The sequence below is a fragment of the Pinus tabuliformis genome, chromosome 8 (assembly GCF_031772625.1).
Source record: "Pinus tabuliformis cultivar Carrire ecotype Pingquan chromosome 8, CPIR1, whole genome shotgun sequence".
Classification (NCBI taxonomy): domain Eukaryota; kingdom Viridiplantae; phylum Streptophyta; class Pinopsida; order Pinales; family Pinaceae; genus Pinus; species Pinus tabuliformis.
The window spans coordinates 748,481,692-748,504,577 of record NC_142294.1 but is presented as its reverse complement, the minus strand read 5'-3'; the positions used below and the strand labels follow the sequence as shown (position 1 = coordinate 748,504,577).

The 22,886-nt window shown below is 40.4% G+C and overlaps 1 protein-coding gene across 16 annotated transcripts in view; it reads left to right on the top strand.

Annotated features, from left to right (window-relative positions):
* The window catches only part of LOC149237754 (serine/threonine-protein kinase rio2-like), a 250,038-nt gene that overhangs the window by 123,690 nt on the left and 103,462 nt on the right, over positions 1–22,886 (top strand). The gene's annotated exons all lie outside the window — the stretch shown is intronic.

Here is a 22,886-nt window from a genome sequence, read left to right as displayed (position 1 = left end):
TATCACTGAATTTCCTAGTTAGGAACATTACAGTGGTATTAGAACCTAGATCTTGGCTCAGCCGTGGGTAGCTTCTCCTATGAGTGAAGGGGTCTGGTAGAATATTACATACAGGAGGCAGAGGTACCGAAGAAGAGAAAAAGAGCTGGAGATCACTCCAGACATAGAGGAGAGGGGAAAGGCAGAAGTAGTAGAAGACACGGGAGAGACCAAGAGTAGGGAGGAGATGGCCTTTGATAGCCTCTTGAAGGCTTTGAATGATTTGGCAAAGGGTCAAAAGGAAATGCTAGAGGAGATCAAAACGAAGAACTAAGAGAGAAACACTCCTAAGGGGTTTCTATTTGGAGAGACATCGAGGGTCTCTCAACAATTCAACCATCCTTCACTCATGACACAACTTCCATCAGTGGGTTGGCCAACTCAAGCTACACTGCCCTCTTTCATGCCTTTGGCACAGAATGAACCAACAGGGGTCGAAGATCCTTCACAGATGGGAGAGCACTTCAGGGAATGGCAGTCCATGGGAGTAGACTTCAGGGAAGCACTCTCTTTCAGAGATTTCTGCAAGCTCAAGTAGAATGAGAAGAGCAAGGGCTATGGAGGATATGGCACGCAGAGCTATGAGTTGCAACGAACTATATGGGGGATGTACTTCCCCACATATGATGGCACTTCCAAGTGCATCGCTCGGGCTTGGGTTGAGAAGATGGACACGTATTTCTAGCTCAACCGGATGACGGAGCTGGAGGCCATCAAGATGGCCACGTTGCACTTAGAAGGGGAAGCCCACGACTGGTGGTTACATGGCTTGGCTACCTTGGGGCATACCAATGTGACTTCATATGAGGATTTAACCAGGTGGGTGGTGGAGTGTTTTGATCAACGAGATCCGAAGGCTCACTTCAGGAAGCTAACCTAACTCCGACAAACAGGTAATCTAGAGCAATACATATGGGAGTTCTTGAGAGCAACGTTGCAGTTATCGTTATCGGGATATTATTGGCAAGGGATAAAATCGGGAAATAATCGGGGAAAAATCGTAAAATACAAAAATATTCATTTTTTTTTCAATTTTTTTAATATCTAAAGCATCTACAACATAAAATAAATACTTTGACACATAAATATGATAAAAGAACTAATATATAAGATGTGTAATATCATTTCTAGTGCTACATCACACATAATAGTGAATCATGTCCTGAATAGTAAGTCCTGACTCCTGACTCCTGAGTCCCAACTCAGCTTCAAAATATCAACAAAAAATATAATAATGTATCTCATATCAGAGTCATAATGTCATATACAATGAAATGAACAAAATAACTAAAGTCTAATAGACTAATACTATTGATTTCCTCTGCCCCTCTTGCGAGAAAATGCAATAGCTCTCGCTTTCCCTCTGGATGTAGATATCGGTGGAGTTGGCAGTGGAACTACTGTGCTCTAGGAGCTGAAGAACTAGGAGCTATAGAAAGTATACCACGTCCTCTACTGGTGGCAGGGGTAGCCCGGGTAGGTGGTGTCACCTCCTCCTCCTCCTCCCCCTCTACGCCTTTCACTACCTCCTGCTCTAACCAATCATCGACAGACTCCATGAGAGGCCTCTTGGCCTCAACCCTCCATGCAACAGTGGTGTCAATTCCATCCAATGAGATGGCCTCCATATCAGGTGTCCTCTCAAGTTGCCTCACCCACAATCGAAGATTGTAGTAGACGTAGACCATGTCATTAAGTCGCTGGGACTCCAACCTGTACAAAGATCATGAAATAATAATTAAAAAAAAAATTGTTTAATGAATTCAGAAAAATATTTGGAAATTTGCAATATTTTAAGTTTTAAGTTTAATCTGTTGCACTTCTTGTTGTGTATTTTTTCAAATACACTCCAGTTGCGCTCGCATCCTGAGGAGTTACATGTTTGGTTGAGGATTCGAATGGCAAGCTTTTGCAGATGGGGTATCCTGGCACCATACATTCTCCACCCTGTATCTACAACAAAATTACAAATAAAATTTTAAATAAACATAAGAAAAAAAATGAACTTTGAATTTTGAAGCAAAGTATGAAGTTATGAACTTGAAGAGACAATGAAATTTGAAACAAACTAAAAAATACCTAGCATTTTAATCTTCCTATTAGTCACAACCATCTCAAAGCGAAATGTGCCACCTGCCATCCTGTATGTCTCCATTTCTTTGGAGATTTTTGTACGTTCTGTTGGAGATCGCACCATCCTCTGAACACAGGTTAAGAATCCATCCATGATCTCAACATCAAATACGAACCCAAATGGGTAAGAAAATGCAGGGTTCAGGTAGATCCCTGCAGCATGAATGGGACGATGGAGTGTGTTGTTCCATCGTTCATCAATCACTTCTCATAGGAGGAGTTGTTTCTGAAACCTCTCATATCCCTTATCATCATAGTAGGCCCGAATGGATTCTTTGGTCCTGTTCATGGCTTCATACAAATAGCCCATTGCGGGCTTCTCACCATCAACTAATCGAAGAACCTTTACCAAAGGTACAGTAATGGTGCACATCCCCTGCACTCCCGCCCAGAAGTTTTCCTGGTATGAAACTAATTTGCATATGGCCTCTCCTTTTGGTTTGCGGCTCATTGTCAATGCACGCCACTCCTCTGAAAGAAACATTCTCTTCACATCCCACATAGAATTCAAGAGGGATTGAAGAGATATGAAACTGGTGGCAAACTGTGTAATGGCGGGGTGCACCAACTCTTTATTGTTGGTGAATATTCTCATCAAGCTAAGCACAAATGTATGATTATATATAAATTTTGTAATGCTTTTTGATGACTCAACAATATCTTTGACAAATGAAATTTTTCCTATGTCCTCCAACATCAAATCAATACAATGTGCAACACAAGGTGTCCAAAATAAAGTAGGATGCCTCTCCATAAGCATCCTGCTAGCAACAACATAATTTGCAGCATTGTCCATTATGACTTGGACAATATGTTCTGCACCCACCTCCAAAATAAACACATCCAGCAAATCACATAAAGTTTTTGCATCTTTGATAATGTGAAGATGCATCAATAGATTTCATGAACATTGTCTCCTTGGGACAACTAACCAAGAAGTTTATAAGGATTCTCTCCTTTTGGTCGGTCCAACCATCTGACATCACAGTGCATCTTGTTTGTGCCCATGATGCCCTAAACTTCTCCAATATTTTGGTGCAGTCAACCTTTTCATTTTGAAGAATTCGGCCTCTAAAGTCATCATAAGAAGGGATTTTGTACCCTGGGCCAACAATTGCAATAGCATCAACAACAGGCTGGAAAAATGGATTATTCCTTGCAACGCTGAAAGGAATATCACTCCAAAGGAGAAATTTGGCCAACAACTTGTCAGCTTTTTCTTTCTTAGTTTTTGTAAGCATTGAACTGATAGATGGTTGTGAACCAGGCGTGGTTCTAGGAACAAAAAATGATGACGCAACTACCGGTTGGGTTGTAGATATTGATGTTGTAGTAGAACCAGTGCCATTTCCTTCACCTGAGCCTAACACCCTCTTTGCTAGTTGCCTCTTCATTTCTGCTTTGGCGTCTCTGTTGTGCTCTAATTCTTCCAATGATCTCATGGCTCTTCGGATGATTTCCGGATTTGTATTTGTGCAAGGCTCTACATCAAATCTAGGGATTTGTGCAAGGTGATACTTCAATTTATAAATCCCCCCTGACATATGAGGCCCACACAACTTGCAATTCAAGTTCATTCTATCAAACTCTCCATTAAGTTCACCAAATTCCCACAAAGGGTCCAATTTCCTTGGCATGTTTGTAACTTGGTTGAACTCTTGACTCTTGAGTTTTAAATTTGTAAGATGAAGTTTGAAGTTGAACTTTGAACTTTGAAGTTGAATGGTGAACCTATGGCAAAATAATGATTGCAAGTTACAATAAATAAAAAAAAAATACATATATGAGTAACATGACAAAACACATGGAATTTTTGACAATTTAATAAACAAAAACCCCATCAAATCAATTCAAAAATATTTGATAAACAATGGGTTATCCAAACCCAACCAAAAACATAAAAAAAACTGAAACAAAACACATAAATTTGGTGCCCATACCGGTTTGCTGGGGAAAATTGATCCTCTCCTCCTCAACTCTCAATCCACTAGGTTTTTGACTTGTTTTTCTCCTCGAATCAGCTCCCAATCGACAAGTTTTTTCTCCTAGGTCACTCCCAATCCACCGTTGCCCCTGATTGTCGAAATGAATAAAAAAAAATCGTTTTTTGCTAATATTAAGTCGCTGTCCGCTAGGCCAATGATTTTTACCAATCGAATCACGATTTTTTGGGTTGTTATCGCGAGTATTTCAAAAAATCGCGATTTTTTTTCCAGAAAAAATCAGGAAAAAAATCGGCCTAATAATCAGGGGATTAAATCGGGAAGAAATAAAAATCTCAAAAATCAGATTTAATCGCGATTAAATCACGATTTTCACATCACTGCTTGAGAGTCTTAATGATGGTGCCGAACTTATCAGATGCTCGGAGGGTGTACACCTTCATAGAGGGCCTACTCGATCCCCTGCGTGGAATGGTGAAGTCACACACACCCTCCACACTGCAGGAAGCAATTACATGTGCCAGATATTTACAGGGGGCCATCCCCAGGTCACGAGCCCCCTTTCCTGCATGTACTCCCTACCCCCAGAAGGGGAGTGATACTAGACCACCACCATAGAGAGCAGCCCAAGGGTGAGGGCAACTGGATAATGAGATGTGGAGGGACCTTAGGAGGAGGAAGTTGTGCTTTACTTGTCAGGAGCCATGGGCACTAGGCCATCGGTGCACAACTGGCAAAGCCCACTATATCTAGGTCTACTAAGATAGTGATTAGGAGGATGAGGTGGAGTTGGAGTGTGGTGTGGGAGATGGTGAGAGTTCGGCAGAGAGGGGAGCACCACCACCACCTCCACAAGGAGGGGTATCCTTTGCTCCATTCGGGGGAGTCCTTGCTTCTTTATGCGGGGTCCCCAAATTTTTGACATTGAGGATTAGAGGTACGATACAGGGGCAGTGGGTTTTAGTCCTAGTTGACAGTGGGGCTACCCACAACTTTATAGATGCCCAGTTGGTTCAGAGGAGGGGCCTCACCACAACAGAGTTTGAGGGCTTTTCAGTCTTGGTGCTGGGTGACCGCACCATGCATTGCACTCAGTATGTGCCCACCTTGACAGTGACCATGGGAAACTACTTGATGACAGACCATTTCTTTGTGGTTGATGTGCTGGACACCAACGTGGTGATGGGTGTCCAGTGGTTGTACTCCCTTGGAAGAAGCTGGAGATGGAGTTCACCAGCCCGAATGGCAAGATGGTGGTCCTTAGAGGCATGCATTCGTACCCACCACAAACAGTCTCAGTGCATAGGATGGAGGCAGATCTGCGACATGGAGACATAGTGTGGGCAGTAGAGTTGAGGGTTTCAGAGGTTGGGGGACAAGCCCAACCACCACCTCCAGACATACATGCCTTTTTAGACAGGTACTCAGTGGTATTTGGAGATATTCCACCAGGGCAACCACCAAACAATGGATTCAAGCACACCATTGAGTTGGAGCCTGGTGTGCAGGCAATGATTACCACCCCTTATAAGCACCCTAAGGCCTATAAGGACGAGATCGAGCAAGCCATCAAAGCGCTGTTGGCGTTGGGCCACATCAGGTCAAGTTTCAGTCCCTTTGCTTCTTCATTGGTGCTGGTGAAGAAGAAGGATGGAACCTTGTGCATGTGCGTTGACTACCGGGCGCTCAACAGGAAGACATTGAAGAACGGGTACCCCATTCCTCGCGTCGATGAGTTGATGGATGAGCTTAGAGGAGCCAAGTACTTCTCTAAGATAGATTTGTGTTTAGGGTACCACCAGATCAGGGTAAGGGATCATGACATCCCCAAGACAAGCTTTCGATGCCATTATGGACACTTCGAGTTTTTGGTCATGCCCCTTGAGTTGACTAATGCCCTGGCTACCTTTCAATCATGTATGAACCATGTGTTCTGGACGCAGTTGAGGATGTTTGATTGGTGTTTTTTTATGACACATTGATATACAACCGAACTTGGGAGGAGCATCTCCAACACTTGGAGGAGGTGCTACGTATTTTGGAAGAACAACAGTTCTATGCCAAGCTGTACAAGTGTGAATTTGGCTTGACCGAGATGCTCTACTTGGGGCATATTATTGGCATAGATGGGGTGGAGGTACATGAGGAGAAGATACAGGGTATCCGTGATTGGACGATACCCAGAGATGTGACAGCGCTGAGGGGCTTCTTGGGCATTTGCCGTATTTCCGAAAGTTTGTCAAGGGGTTTTCCCAGTTAGCAGCTCCTCTCATGGATTTGACTAAGAAAGGGGCTTTCGTATGGACTAATGGGGCACAGTCAGCATTTGACTGCCTCATGGCGGTGTGAGCAGTTGTCTAGTATTGGCACTTCTGGACTTCTCCCAACCCTTCACTGTGGAGTGTGATGCATCCGGGGAGGGAATCGGGGCAGTATTATCTTAGGATGGGCACCCCATTGCTTTCGAGAATGAGAAGCTCCTACCCCATGAGAGGACATATTCTATATATGACAAGGAGACGTTGGTCATCATGCATGCCTTGGCCAAATTTCGGCAGTATTTGGTGGGTAACAGATTCTGAGTGAAGACTGATCACAACAGTCTTCGTCACTTCATGGGGCAGCAAGGCCTCAACGACAGACAACAAAGATGGGTTAGCAAGGTGTAGGCCTATGATTTTGACATAGAGTATGTGCGGGGGAAACACAATGTAGTGGTCGATGCCCTATCCAGGAGACCCGTAGGCCTCTCACTCATGAGCATTTGCCATGATTGGAAGGCCTAGTTGTTGGTATAATATTCCAAAGATAGGAGGGCATGCGAGATTCTGGAGGGGACCCACGCAGATGAGTGCTATTGGGTGATGGATGAGGTCATCTACTACAAGGGGCGCATATTTCTAGTTCCCATCTCGCAGTTGAGGGAGAGTGCTCCAAGCAGCACAGGACTCGCCATTTTCAGGGCATTAGGGGTTCAGAAAAACATACATGGCAGTTAGGGAGCGTTTCACATGGAAGGGCCCCAAGGGGGACATGTTGAGGAATGTACAAGAGTGTGAGGCATGTCAGAGAAACAAAGGGGAACTGATTCACCCCGTTGGGTTATTGCAGCGGCTCCCCATCCTTGAGGGGAAATGGGAGAGTATGTCCATGGACTTCAACACTGGGCTCCCCACAATACAGGGCAAGGATTGCATCTATGTAGTCGTTGATTGGTTGACTAAGTATGCCCACTTTTTCGCCATCCCAACCCGGTATTCGGCTTCACAGGTTGCAGATCTGTTCTTTAGGGAGGTCTTCCGATTGCACAGGCTTCCTAAGAACATAGTGAGTGATCGGGACAACAGGTTCATGGGAGGATTCTGGCAGGAGCTCTTTAGATTCGTTGGTACTGAGCTCACACTTGGCACGAGCAATCATCCCTAGACAGATGGCCAGATCGAGCGTGTTAATCAGTGGCTGGAGGGTTACCTTAGGAACTACGTGATTGGGTAGCAGAGGGCTTGGATTCGGTGGCTGCAATTGGGCGAGTATTGCTACAACACCACCCATCAAATGTCCATTGGTATGACTCCTTTCCGTTCCTTGTATGGTTATGATGCATTATCTTTTGCTGACATTGTTTTTGGAGACAGCCGGTCCCCAAAGGCCAAAGACTGGGTCCTAGAGAACCAAGACATCCTCAAGGCTCTCAAGGAAACTTAGTAACAACACAAAATCAACAGAAGATGTACGCTGACAAGAACCGAACTGAGAGACACATTGAGGAGGGGGATTTGGTGTATCTCCGATTACAACCATACAAACAGTCCGCATTGAAGCAAAAGGGGGCCAAGAAGCTACAACCACGCTTTTATGGGCCATACAAGGTGGTTAGATGAGTTAGAGAGGTGGCCTATGAGCTGGAGCTGCCTCAGGGGAGCAGAATTCACAACATCTTCCATGTCTCATGCCTCAAAAAGGTGTTGGGACAACAGGTGACAACAACAATAGAGTTACCCCCACTGGATGATGAGGGCCATCTGGTTTTGGAGCCTGAGGCCATTTTGGAGACCCGAGAGAGGAAGCTGAGGAGCAGGACCATTAGGGAGTTTTTGGTGTATTGGAAGAACCTGCCGGATGAGGATGCCACATGGGAGGGTGAGCACATTCTGGAGCACCCAATGCTGAAGTTGCTTGAGGGCAAGCAACATTTGGGAGGGGAGGACTGTCATGTCCCTTCCCAAATAAATTTGTAACAGGTTTTGGTCTCTCCACAATTTTGCATAAATTTTGATAAGTAAAAGAACCCAAGCAATTTTGACTTAGGAACTTAGGAGAAAGGAAGGCTGAATTAGATTGCTAGTGGAAGGTGGGGGCCACCCACATGGAAAAACACACTTGGGCACTTGGGCAATTTGAATTGCCTTGGAGGGGAATCAAATGGCTGGGAGAGGGGTCCACATGAGGGAAGGAAGTCCCATGAAGATGACGGAGGAAGAGCTCCTCAATTGAGGCATTCATTCTTGCACATTGAACTTACTTGTGTTTGCTCGCGCTGCTTAGCCGAGTTAACTAGCTATTTAGCATCGAGTTTCTCAGGCGGGAGACTCAACCTTTCCTTCGGGGGACTTCGAGTGCCACCCTAGGAAGGCATTTCACACTACCTTGAGGAGAACCGGAGGAGATTTGTGGCCATACCACTCAACCTTCGAACCAACAGAGTGTATTCCTGGAACACGTAGAAAGGGAAACACGCAGAGGTGATTGGGAGTTCATCTGGGCAACACTTGTCGGGAAAGTTTGGGGAGTTGGAGTACAACAGAGGATCAACCTTTGGGAGGAGTTTGGGAGCAGGAGGTTGTTGCATTTGGGTAGCTTGATTTACAACCTTTCTGGACTGCGCAGAGGGCATTTCTCATTGTGTATATCCTCCTTGAAGAAGGACTCCCTCTCATCAATATAAATCCCAATGAGAGTCAACAATAGAGGGTTGTTAGCTATTGGGTTAAGACAATAGTGTTTTCAGTTTGCTAGTAGGGTGCTAGGTCTCCTAGCCTCTTGGGGATGCTTCATGGACATATAAATGACTCAGTTTGGGTGGATGCTTGACCTTGGCTCAAGTGCTAACATAACACCCATACAAGGAGTTTGTCACACCTATTAACATGTTAACTAACTTATTTGGTGCACACAATGTGGGAGTCAGTTGCTTGATTAGAGGAGGTGCTTATGTAGGAGTGCTAGGAACATGGAGGAGGGCACCTAGCCCGAGGAACTTGGGACCAAGTGATATACACCTTCTACGTTGGATGCTTAATTTGAGGGCACTTGGGTGAGGAGCATCTTCATGGAGTTTGGTGATGGACTTGATACATATTGTTGAGGAGGAGCATTGGAGCTTAGTGACCACATTGGCACACATGAGAGTAGCATTGGGCACATGTGAAGACGCGAGGACACTTGGATAGTGGATCAATATTGAAAGAGGGAGCATTTGAATAATAACTTGCTGGATATCACACCATCTTGGGGAGGGGTGTTGAACCCAATGAGGATCATGCTTAGGGGGTGTTTCACTTTGGAGGTTGGAGAAACTCTAGTTTGACACATATATCTATGTATTGTAGAGCACTCGATCTGGGGTAGCCTTGTTTCTTGTTTGTATGGACTTATGTCCTTGTTTGGTGTTAGCCTCCCTCATCTACCCTATATATAAAGGGAGAAGAGAGGTCTTGTCCTTAGTGTCACAATTGTAGTTTGTACTATTTTGTTCTTGTCTTAGAGATGTATTGTAAGGAGTAAGATGTGTGTTCATTAGGAAACCCTACAGGAGATAGAAGCCTTGTGGAGAGCTAGACACTAGGGTTCATGAGCAAACACTAGGAGCTAGATGCTAGGGTTCATGAGGAAATCCTAGGTGCTAGACACTGCAGTTCATGTGGAAACCCTAGGAGAAGACGAGGAGAGGAAAGACATCTTGGATGTTCGTGGAATGATTGCTTATGTGATGATAGGATTTGCTGTTGTTATGCTAGGGTTTGCACCATGCATGTAAACCTTAGAAAAGAGCACGGTGTTGAAGATGATGATGGTTATTATGGCTTTTGTTGTAGCACTAGGGTGTCTACCTTAGTTGAGGCAGAGAGAGTGGAGCTAACACCATTGATTTTGGAGCCTTGTTCTTTTTGATGCGAGGCCATGGCAAGATCATGGAAAGATTTGCTTGATCAAACTTGAGCTTGGTACAATGCCTTGCAAGAAAACTTAGTTATTATGCCTTGATGATCAATGGAGGTTTTGGTGCTTATGTTGATGCAAGAGTTGAAGACCTAGGGTTTGAGGATTCAAACCCTAGGATAAACATGTAGATTTGGAGGCTATCTCTATCATTTCCATGATGTATATGCTTGTTGAGGAGTGACTTTAAATCATTGATATAAATTCAAAAGAGAGTTGACAAAAGAAGGTGTCCTTATTTCACCCTTGTAGTACTCTTGATGAATTCCCTAAAGGTGTGAGTCATGTGGAGATGATTAAGAATTGACCTATAAAGTCTCATAATGGAAGTTAATAGTCTTTTAAATATCAATATCACATAACCTTTGGAACAAGTCTAATTCCTCTTAGAAGTCCACAAATGAAGACCTTTGGGGTTTGGTGAAGGGCCTTCTTAGTAATGGTGGGGAGCACGAAGATGTGATCAATATCTTGATATTGTGGGCATGCTCTTGTTATTTTTCAATGGATAATGCTCTGTCATAGAAGGGTTTGCACTCTTTCTCATCACCAAGTCACTTCACAATAGACTAGGACCCTAGAGCTTACAACCATAGAGCACAATGGGTTTGATGATTGTGTCCGAGAGATGCATCATGGATGTGCTATTCTAGAACCCACTTCAAAAGCACTCTTATGTAGGGCAATGTAACCGTATCCCTTTTAATTTGAGGCTGGAAAGCTTGTATAAGGTTGAAGCAAGGAAAGAAACTAAGTCCCCAAGTATATATAGGCCATGGTCTTCTCAATTTCCTCCCATCAAAAGTGGGAGTGGTACTTAAAGTGGCATGTGTCGGTTATTGAAGATTATGACCTTTGTCTTACTCATTGTAACCATTCATAATTGAAGATAAAAAAAATTGAGATAAGTGTCAATCTGTCAAGACTCTTGGTTGAGAAGGCGAAAAGGATCATGTTTTTAACAAATGATGTTAAAAACAAATAATTCATTATGGTTGGATATGTTCTTGGAGATGGTATTTAGAAGCCACGCTTTTGCTTAAATCTTATTGTCTAGTTTTTACATAAGGACATATTTTTATGGTGAAGTTGTGAAAATAGATGGGTTTCAATCAATTGTTACCTTTGATAATTTTGGGCGTGAGTAGTGCTCATTCCAAATTCAGTTGATTTTAAAATAGTACTTCCTTGCACCTTAAAGGGGTGAGTACAAAGATGAAATGAGAAAGATACTCTCTTACACCTTAAGGGTGAAGTAAATGGTATCAAATTAAAGTGGTTAGTGGTCAACCAAAACCACTAGATACATGTCATCGAATGAAAATGGCTAGTGTTAGTTTTTGTAGCATCAAATGTGTTCTAGCCTTGAAATTTTGTGGAGGGCTAGAATACATGAGATTTCCAAAACCCGTAAATAATTTATCGAAATTCCACCTAGAAATGACTTAATTAGATTATTAGTCAATTTTTAAATATTTCCTAAGTCTAAACTTAGGGAATATGACTAATTAATCAAAATTAATTAAGTTATGGTGTGAATGTTCTAGAAACTCACACGGATCAACTTCAAATTAATCTTCGCCATCGATTAAGATCTAATCTTGGCCGTTGAAGTCTCAACAGAGGATTAGAAGAAGAATTCGATGGGGCTTGGAGAAATCACTCGTGTAGTTTGAATTCATGAGCAAATTGATTTCCTGAGTAGCAACATTTAGTTGCCGGAGTGAGCGCCAGAGAAATCAAAGCAGTGAGAGAGGGGGGGGGGAGGGCACAGTGAAGTTGGAGGAAGATTTCCGGAACCGATGAGTGCATTTGTAGAGAGGCAGAGAAGCCACAATGAGGTTGACGCAAAGCAACGCAGTAGCCTCTAGAGGCAAAGTCAAATTGCTAGGGAGAAGCAAAATTTCAGTGTTAGAAGCTAGGCAGACGTTCCAAAGACCAGGAAAGATGTTTTCCCAGACAGCATCTGGTCAGACGGCTTCAGGAGACGCTGTTCCAAGGGGAGAGCAACAACAACTGCGCTAGGGTGACACAATGATTGCGCAGAGGCAGTTTGGATCACTCAATTCGAGTTGAGGTCAGTGCCCGGATTTGCCTTTGGAGTAAGGAACTTCCTCACTAGATTTTTCTTGCCAGCGTTTTTCTGTAGGATTGCCAATTTTGGTATCCAGTTGTATTCAGATTATTTCACTGTTGATAATAATAAAACCCTCAGCTGCTGCACCGGTTTTTCCAAGTTAGGTTTTCCGGGGGACATTAGTCCAAAAATAATTGTCATTTTATGTTTGTGTGCTAGTATTTCTTCCAGTGTTTATTTCTTCCGCAGTTTATTTATGTAGGTTGCAGTGTGATTGATTTAGTATTTGTTGTAGCACACAGTAAATAAATTGTTAAAAATTAATTTAACAATTAGGAGAATTATTTCTAGTTGCTGCAATAGAAATCAAGTTTCCGATTTTTCACATGTTATCAGAGCACAGATGATCAGTAGGAGAGCTCAATAGCAAAGAGGGAGTTTCGTTGTTCATTGAGGGGCAGCAGTTCGAAACCTTAGAGCCAACGTAGTCACCTTGGCCAAGAGGTCGAATTCTCGAGGAGAATCGATTTTTTTGAGAGAGGGACAAAAAAATTCGATCTCTCCAGATTGAGTGTTTCAGAGGCAGAGGGAGCAACCAATATTTTTCGCAGAGTAGATGTCTAGTTGGACGCAGCAGTTTTGCAGCAGTTTGCTTGTGCAGAGCTAGCGTCGGGAGGAAGAAGATCACACATTGAGGGAAAATTTTCCTCAGGGAACTTCTAGTCTTAAGAAGTTTGAATTCCCTTGCAGATCAGTAGTCGTTGTGAGCAGTTTTTCTCACTCCAAAACGGAGTGCGAATACCCTAGCAACAACTGAGCAGAAGGGAAGAGGGGATTTTCGACATTATTTGAGATGGCCACTGTCGGACTATGAGATCAGGACAAGTTGGACTGTGCTTCCAACTATGTCATTTGGAAGGCAAGGATGTCCTTCCTTCTGGATGAATATGGCTTGAAGCCATATATTGATGCGATCTATACGAGTGATTCATTGTAACTAAACCATAGAGCGATCAAAGGAATACATGCTCATACAAAGTGTGATTATTATATATACAAGCCACTAAATAGTGAGCGAGATCCTTAGATTAGAGCTTTAAGACTATGTAGTGTGCTTCACTTTGAAATGCGACTACAGGAAGAAGCTCAAGACTTATATATCGATCAACATGAATGTGATCCCGCAGTGAGATTGCGATATCACTATTTCAGAGGTGCAAGCGAGCTACGCTTTACATATTGCGAACTCTCAATAGAGAAAACACAAAGATGATAAGTCTAGGAGTTCCATTAGCAGAGTGATCTTCAAACTTCGTCCGTCAGCCTTAGCCCTGGTACCATGTTAGAAATCAAGGGCAAATTGTAGATAGGATTTTATTAATTGATTTCTTTGTTACCTTGACACTTTCTTATGATATTATATTAATTCATCATTATCGTTACCGTGTTATGTTCATCATAAAGATAAGTGCCAAACAAGAAGATCACAATGCAAACAATAAAAGAGACTAGAGATAGGCTCCATGCTAGGGCAAAACCTAGATAACCCTCTCCTTAAAGAATCAATTCAAGGAGACTTCCAAGACCACAAACCCTAGACAACACACCAAGATCAGACCAGCCACCTAAGATGATGTAAGACTTGTTGTTTCCTCGAGCAAAGATTCAGATCCGATGTTCCACAGAAACTCGACTGCCAAAGACAAATAGTCCAAGACCAAAATCAGAGAGAGATACTTCACTGCATTCTTTCCAGGCTTTCACACTTCTTATCTTGCCTCAGATTGTTCAAGAAGATCGATGCTGAAGTGCCTTCTTTTGGAGGACGAATGGTCCTCTTTTTATAGTCTTTCTAATGGGTGCATGGGCCTCATTTAGGATGACTTTAGGGGCTGGATGACCTGGCTCTTGTTAGCTTCTAGATAATTCTTTACATCAATAATAATATTTTCTTCTTGATACATGAGCCCTTAAAGGGTCTTTTCATCGTGACTTTGACTTGACGCAAGACTTAACTCTTAGAATGGGTGCTTTAACCTAGGACAAATAATCATGGGCAAGAAATCCATTTACAAATAAATAATTTTACATTTACAAAATATTTTCTTTTTCCTCTTTCTTTTGATTACAATAATTACACCAAGTCATGATACAAATACAATTATGAAGACCGAAACTAGTTACAACTTTCAACAAAATTCACCAAGATTTTGCTGTAATTTGTATTTTCCTTAGTGGGTCATTTTCCCAGAGAGGGAGCCTTTGTATGGTTTGAAGAAATTTACTGACAAGTAGATTTGAAGGGTGTTGTCGCACAAAGTGTCTAGTCACTGCGACAACGCTTATAGTAAGGGCTGTCAGTCTAATCCTAGACAAGTCAAGGGGGGTAGTCCCTAAGGTGAATGAATGAGAATAGCATGTGGAACACAGGCTCTAAGAGACTTAAAGATGGACAACTTGACGAATGTAAATGAGTCTTGGTTAACTGAGATGAATAGATCAAACACTAACACGACCAAGACACAACCACAAGATAGAAATGATTATAGACCAGTGCCTTTATACTCAATTAACCATAGACTAAGTAAAAACAAGTTATCAAGAGCAATTTATAAATGTGACAAATAGTGAGAATCATGAATGATCAATGCCCAAAACTTTATCTAGGAATTAAATCCCGTGAAAAATTATGAAATTTAAATGTTAAGCAACGATTCCAGATTTAAAATGATTTTTTATTAATAACCCAGATCTAGAATAATTTATCATTTTTCAATAGTCAATGATTTTAAAACATTAATCACACCTGACAATAGAGAAACCACTACCACCAAAGAACACCAAGGAACTTTAGATTAACAATTTAATTATCCCATAGGTAAATTTCTAATGTGCTAAGTTCACGAAGCAAATTTAATGTGGCAATTAAATTTTTTATTGTGACCAAAGATAAAAAATCAAAAGACCTTAATCAAATTAAAAAAAAAAATTAGGGGCCGCAGGCCACATAATAAATTTTAAAATTTTAAAATATGAAAGTTCTGCTTTTGATTTATTTCATTAGCAATCAAAGTCATCAAAATTTAATATTTTTAGATTTTTTTAATGTTTTTTTTTAGATTTTTTAAAGCAAAATAAAAAAGTAAAATAAAAAAAAATAGAAGGAAAGAAAATCAAAATCAAAATCCAAATCAAAGAATCATAAGTAAAAATAAAACAAGAAATTGTGAAAAAAAATCAAATTAAAACAAATCGAAAAAATAACAATCAAGACAAAAAATCGAATTTCAAATGAAAAAAAATTAGGGGCCGCAGGCCACATAATAAATTTTAAATTTTAAAATATGAAAGTTCTGCTTTTGATTTATTTCATTAGCAATCAAAGTCATCAAAATTTAATATTTTTAGATTTTTTTAATGTTTTTTTTTAGATTTTTTAAAGCAAAATAAAAAAGTAAAATAAAAAAAAATAGAAGGAAAGAAAATCAAAATCAAAATCCAAATCAAAGAATCATAAGTAAAAATAAAACAAGAAATTGTGAAAAAAAATCAAATTAAAACAAATCGAAAAAATAACAATCAAGACAAAAAATCGAATTTCAAATGAAAATGAAAAATACACTAACCCTAACCCCTAACGCATATCCAAATTAAAAATGAGTCGAATGCTTTGTGTTTTGCTGTGCAGGTAGGCTCAACGATGGAGAGGAGGGAGAAGCAAGGGAAGGAGCCACAAGATGGAGGACGCAGCATATGAGGGTTTCGAAGACAACGAAGGCTATGATGCAGCAGAAAGGTAACATTATGAGTAGAGGAGGAAGGTGATATCGCAAAAAATGGAGCAACAAAAGGAGAGATTGCTTGCAGGAATATGGAGGTTGTGGGCAGCGTTGAGGGAGCTGTGATGGGTTTGATGAAGGAGAAATGAGGGAGTGCAGCGGACAGGTCTTGCAGGGACGGGGAAGGAGCTATAGGTTGATAGGTCGAGGAGCAAGAACCGCGAGTTTGCAGGTGATGAAAAAGACACAGAGAGACAACGTGAGGAGCAGCGATTTGCAGGAGCGAGGGTTGATGCTGCGGCTCAATGAGATGAGGGTTTTTTGTAGGTTTAATGGAGAATGCAGGCATCATCAAAGGGCTGTGGGCCTTCCTTAAAAAAAATTTGATTTTTTGTAGTAAGAAGAATAAAAAGAAAAGTGCAAGGAGCATTTCCAGGCAGCCAACAGTAGCCTCAAGAAACCCAAAATAAACCTAGATAAATCGAATTCCACATCAATATATTTTTTTTTTGCTTCAGATTTAGCCTTGAAACCCTCATGAAAATTTCCAGATCTAAGAATTTTGGAACCCTGGGACTGCAAAAAAAAGTTGAATAATATTTTTGCAAAATTATGTTGATAAACTCCTAGAGATCCAGATCTTACCCTCCAGGGCCTAGATCTGGACTCTACACAAATTTATTCTTCAGATCTGTAGCTGCACGACAACAAGAAAACACCCAAATGATATATACAATGATTAAAACTAAAACCCAGAAAAACCCATGTTAGAAAAATAATTACAAAATTTACAAACTATAGGCTCTAATCAACCAGATCTATCATTATGTTGCACAAAAAAATAAATTTTTAAATTTTAAAGGAGGTTCTAACTTGAAAAGCCTTTGTGCATCATCAACAAAAGATCTTATGATAAGCCTGGAGCTAATTAAGTTGGGCTCTTCAGGAAACACAGATTGAGAGTTGACTGGTTCAACTGAAAACTTCCCCTAATGCCCGAGGATCTAAAATCAAGATTTCCCTACAAAACTCGATCTAGCCATTAAAAATAAAGTGAGAAAATAATAATAAAACTTAGACAAATAGAAATACCTGCTATTGCATTCAAAATTTAGATTATTATTGGAACCCCAGCGACTGAGCAAGATATCTGTATTCAAATTACTCTTTAGAAGCTATCATCAAGATATCTGTACTCAAATCACTCTTTAGAAGCTATCATAAAACTCAGACAAATAGAGATACCTGCTATTGCGTTCAAAATTTAGATTATTATTTGAATCCCAGCGACTGAGCAAGATATCTGTATTCAAATTACTCTTTAGAAGCTATCATCAATGGCTTTAGAAAAAATTAGGCATGAAAACAACACACCTTACGATATTCCCATGAAGAGTTACACCAACATAACTTAATCCAAAAGTCTTTCTTTATTATCCAGGAAAAGATTACACAAGAGCTTCTTGCTAAGCACACGACTCAAAGGTTGGATCCATCGACTAACAAATGACTTCCTATTTAAAGATAAATCCTCCAACGACTAGTTTGAGTGATCCTCGTCAAAGTAATTTCGACTATTGATGAAGATCAAAATTTCTTTTAATCTCATTCTTCGAAATATTTAATTTTTGAGGAAATTTGAAATTTTCATTTAAATGCATTTTAATTAACTCAAAAATAGAAATTTTGAGTTAATTTCCTAAAAAAATTGACTTTGACTTAACCCCTAGGGATCAAAGGTTTAAAATTTGGCAAAATAATTAATTTACCAGAACTTTTCATTTAAATGCATTCTAATTAACTCAAAAATATAAATTTTGAGTTAATTTCTTAAAAAATTTGACTTTGACTTAACCCCCAGGGATCAAAGGTTTAAAATTTGGCAAAATAATTAATTTACCTTAGTCATGGGAGTTTTTAAAATTTAATTTTTAAGGATCGACGAATTTTGCCTTTGGAGAATTTAAATTTACCTAGGACTTAGAATTAATTAAATCGTTGGCTTAGGATTTTAATTAATTTTTGGTCGGAAAATTTAATTAATTAACCTATGAGGCAATAAATTATTTTTCTAACCCTCAAGACATTTTACGTCATGATTTTCATATTTTTTACATCATAAGGGGAAAACCCATTTGTAATAGACTCTCATAGACTACGTATTTCTGCAACACAAATATAATCCAGCGGACCAAGCAATTTGTAATAAAATAACCTAACCAAATAGTTTGGATTATTCCCAAATCACTTTTACATAGCTTCGATCTAAAACACTAGGACTCTCTTAAGATTCTAGCAACAAAATCCATTCGAGTTTTGGGGTAAGACTGGAGGAAAACTCTGTCGACCATACGAGAATAGATCGGTGAGATAAAAAATCTCCCAGAATGGAGATCGTCACTAGAAAAGTAGGTTTACCTAGGTTGTTATATACATTACACGGATCTGCTGAGATTATTTGCATTATACACATGCAAAAAGGGTTTACATAACATCTTGGAAGTCACGCTGATAATGATAACTGAACAACACTGCCATATATATCGGGCGCTATCCCTTTTGCGAAAAAAGGGGGTGTACTGCTATGGGTCGTTGACACGTAGTGGTCTACAAAGGGCAAAAATATTTTGCTGTTTGTTGTGGAAATTGGTTTTATTTGCTTTTGCTGTAAATTTAATTTTTACTAGTTGGAAACTCTAGTAGTCCATTTTATTCATTAATCTATAATTTAAAGTAATACTGAGCAAGGATTTTTTCTTAAACGAAAAAGAGTAATATTGGTATTGAATTAGCACCCGACTGCAACAAATACACGGGTGATTACATTACTCTATTTCAGTTCAGTCTCATAGACATATTAACCATAAACTCTTTACATTTTCGATACTGTCCCATTGACATCTTAGCAGTAAACCCATTACATAGAGAGACTTTCGAACAAAAGTTTACAAAAAATCGAAAAGACCAAAAGACACTATCTTCTGCATGCCTATCAATCATGTTCAATTGCAGATCTGTTGAGGTGTATAACCCGCTTACTTGTATTCCCCTGTGGCTAGTTCAGATCTATAGGTGCATTTCTACCCAGCTCGAGGTCCATGATAATTACCTTAGGGCGTCCACTTCATCTTCTAACCGAGAAATCTAATGCTGGAGGGTCAAGATTTTAACAACATGTTCAACTTGAGTGTGATACATATTACAATATTTTACTTGCAAATCATAATCTGCCCTCAACAGGGCTTCATGAGCGGATAAACAATGGGAACATGGGCTAACTACTGAAGAAGACTTGGAATTGGAGTCGTTGCTCATGTTGTTATACTAGCAGAGACTTCGATTGCAATAGACTTCATGAAAATAAGTGCCCGACCACCCCAAACCAACAGTGTTCAAAAGAAAGCTTAGTAGAACAGTAAGAGGAATCAGAATTGTAGAGACATAACTCCTGCTACTGATGCCCAGGACCTAGACAATGTAGTGTACCGAGCTGGCCTAATAAACTCCTTCAGGTCCCCAAGGCAGAGAGGAATTGATTGATAGCATTTAGGCCCAAATTTAATTGACTTCCTTTGAGCCAAAGGCTTCTACAAGACAACTAAAAGGAAATATCTATAAACCACTGATGGCCAAGTCTCTAACAACTCCAAAAAACCAGAATTTGAGCCCTGAGTGACAAGATAGGAGCCAACTTTAGAGGTGTTTCCATTCCGGCTCTGACTATTGTAGAATTGCACACAGAAATTGGGGAGTCTAGAAATACCTTCACATAAAGGAGCCCGTGGCAATCTGAAACCAACTTTGTGAGAGAGACCAAGCTCTGCCAAGGTGATTTGAGAGGTGGAGAGCTTTGAAACCAACTTTGTGAGAGAGACCAGGCTCTGCCAAGGTGCTTTGAGAGGTGGAGAGCCCCTTACGCCAAATTATCCACGAACTGAAGTGCCGAGCCCGCAATTGTGCTGCCCTGAGGATGAATGCCTAGAACCGAAGACAAAGCTCTTCGCATAGCTGCATGAAGGATGAACGTCTGGATGCCACAATGGAAATCAGAGACAGAGCAATTACCGGATTATCGAGCCACGAAGGTGGTGGAGTGATGCACATAACAAACTCATTCATGGATGGAACAAGAGCCAGATTTGAGACCAATTTATCGCTAGTTCACCTGTCGTTCCACACGATTATCATCATATCTTCATTAATTTCACCTAGTGCAACCACCAAAGAAATTCATCATGGATCTGAGCGGAGGTTGATTCCAAGATTTTGGCAGATAAAATTCGTAATTGCTAGCATGGGAGGAGAGAACAACATGTTCATGGCAACGAACCTCATGTGCTGCTACGTCAAGAGAAATCCAACTTTGAATCATTAGCGATATAACTAAACCGTTAAGGAGCCTGAAGCGGGGGTATATGATATCTGCAAGGAGCCTAGAAGTGAAAGAGAAGGAGGCTCTAAGGGGAGAATGAGGGGGAAAAGTAGGAAGGGGGGGATTGGTAAAATAAACGAAGGAAGGAAGGATAGGAAACATAGCAATTAATTCAAAACCAAACTTCAAGAAAGGGGAAGATCCGAAGAAGAACCAAGTGCCAGGAGTCATGGGGCCTTAGGGGATGGGGCAGAAATTATTAGTATATTTTATCATTGATATCAAGATTGGTCTCTTCCATGGAGCAAGCTTTTTTCGCTTGCGAAGCAGCCTCCGCGTTATTAATTCTAAGAATGTGTAATGTCCCCAAATTTTGGATTACTTGCAAGGTAGTTAGGAGGGTTTTCCAGAGCTTGTGTCAACCTAGCCATGCGAGCAGGATTACTCCATTGGTGGGCCGGAAGGTTTTTAGAGGAGTTTTATGGGTTCGACTGGGACCATTTACCATATTTCATCATCGAGATCAATTTCGCATGGTTTTCTCTTGGTTCCGTTGCACTCTGACGATTTCTATAAATTGGCGTTATTAACAGGCATCTTTTAATTAATTATGCTTAAGGTGTTGTTGTGGGATGATTACTTGGAGAAACACCTTATTGTAATAGCTCGTTGGAATTAGGGTGAAAAGATCTACAGTGTGGAGTCATAAAAAGGGGCTTTGGGTGGCCTTTGTGACTACAAAGGTGAATTAAGTATTTTTTGGCATTAAAAGTGACTTTAATTAGTTTATAAAAGTCATTTTATTAAATAAAGAAAGGAAAAGTGCTTTTAAATATTTAATTGGAGGGAAAAGGTAAGTGAATTATAAAAAAGGAAATGAGGGGGTCTCTCCTCATTCATTCGTGCATTGTGAGTTTTTGAGAAAGAGCTCTTGGAGAGTTTTCTTGAGGAGAAGCTTAGGGTTTTGGAACCCTAGCTGCCATGGCAGACTTTGGTGTTGAAACTAGACACCCTAGTTTGGATTTGAGAGTGAAATCACTCAGATTTCACCGTTGAGTTTCAATGGAGAACAAAACTGTAAAATAATATTAAGGTACCTGGGTTTTACCAGTTGATTTTAGGAGCTTATTTGGTGTTTTCTATATCATTTTGGCAAGTTGAAGGACTTCATGGAAGACTGAGCACACAAGCTCAAATCTGAGTCTTGGAGCATCGAATTTTACAGCAAAACTAGAGGTCATTTTTTATTTTTGAAGGGCTGCTCCCATTGTGTAAACTAACTGAAGGTGCAAGGGGTTTGATTTATTCTCTGCATGGAAGTTTGAATAACTAGTCAAAGCCTCACATATTTCTCACTACTAGACAAATTTCCTTATGTTCTGGGCTGCGTATTTGTAGCTGAGCTGAGAGTGTTAACTGCTGGACTTTATTCATTGTCATAGCCAAGCAATACAATCAGTCTGTTGGATGTGTAGCTTAAAACCACCATTCTCTGGGCGTGTGAACCAAATACTCTGAGTTGGGTGGCTCGTGGATTTCATATGGAGCATGAATAACCCATGTTATTGTTGCTGGACGTGGCTGAGACCCACACTAGCTGTGTGGAGGTTGTATTGACTCTTCTGGACCATGAGTTGTTGATTATTTGGGTGAAAAATAACCAGAGGGCCAGCTTTGTTCACTTGGTTATTGCTGGACGTGTATGGACTGTGTACCATGTAATGACAAGGCCCGTGGATATATATATTGCCTCTGCTAAGAATTATTTCTCTTTCTCATCATCTTTTCCCCCTTCTAAGGCATAATTGGTCACTATTTAACATCAGGTTCTATTTCTCTTAACTATTCTGTGTATTAAATTTCTGAATTTGAGGGACCATTTTATGAGCTTTATTTTCCATATATATCAGCTGTATATAATTTTCTGGGACTGATATAAAATGCATAGAATTATCTAGAAGTTTGTGGGCATATACTGAAGCATTAAATATATATTATTTGAACCCTTGGTGACTCGTTTTGATGCTGGTTATTCCCTGTATTCATTTACTGAGATCAAACTGAAAGAAAACCACCTACAGCAGGAAGTAATCAAACTGTTTGACGAAAATTGCCACTGAAATCTTGATTGCAAACTCAGAAATTTATTGATAAATTTGAGGGTTTCCTAAGTGGGAATCTTACAGAATGTGATAGAATTCTTTGGAGTGGACGAACTTTACCACTCCTCTGATTCTTTGAAACAGCTGAGAAAGGGAATTATCCTTTGGGTTGCCTTAATGAGATATTGTATTGTAATTAGCGAGTCTCCTAAGATAACAATG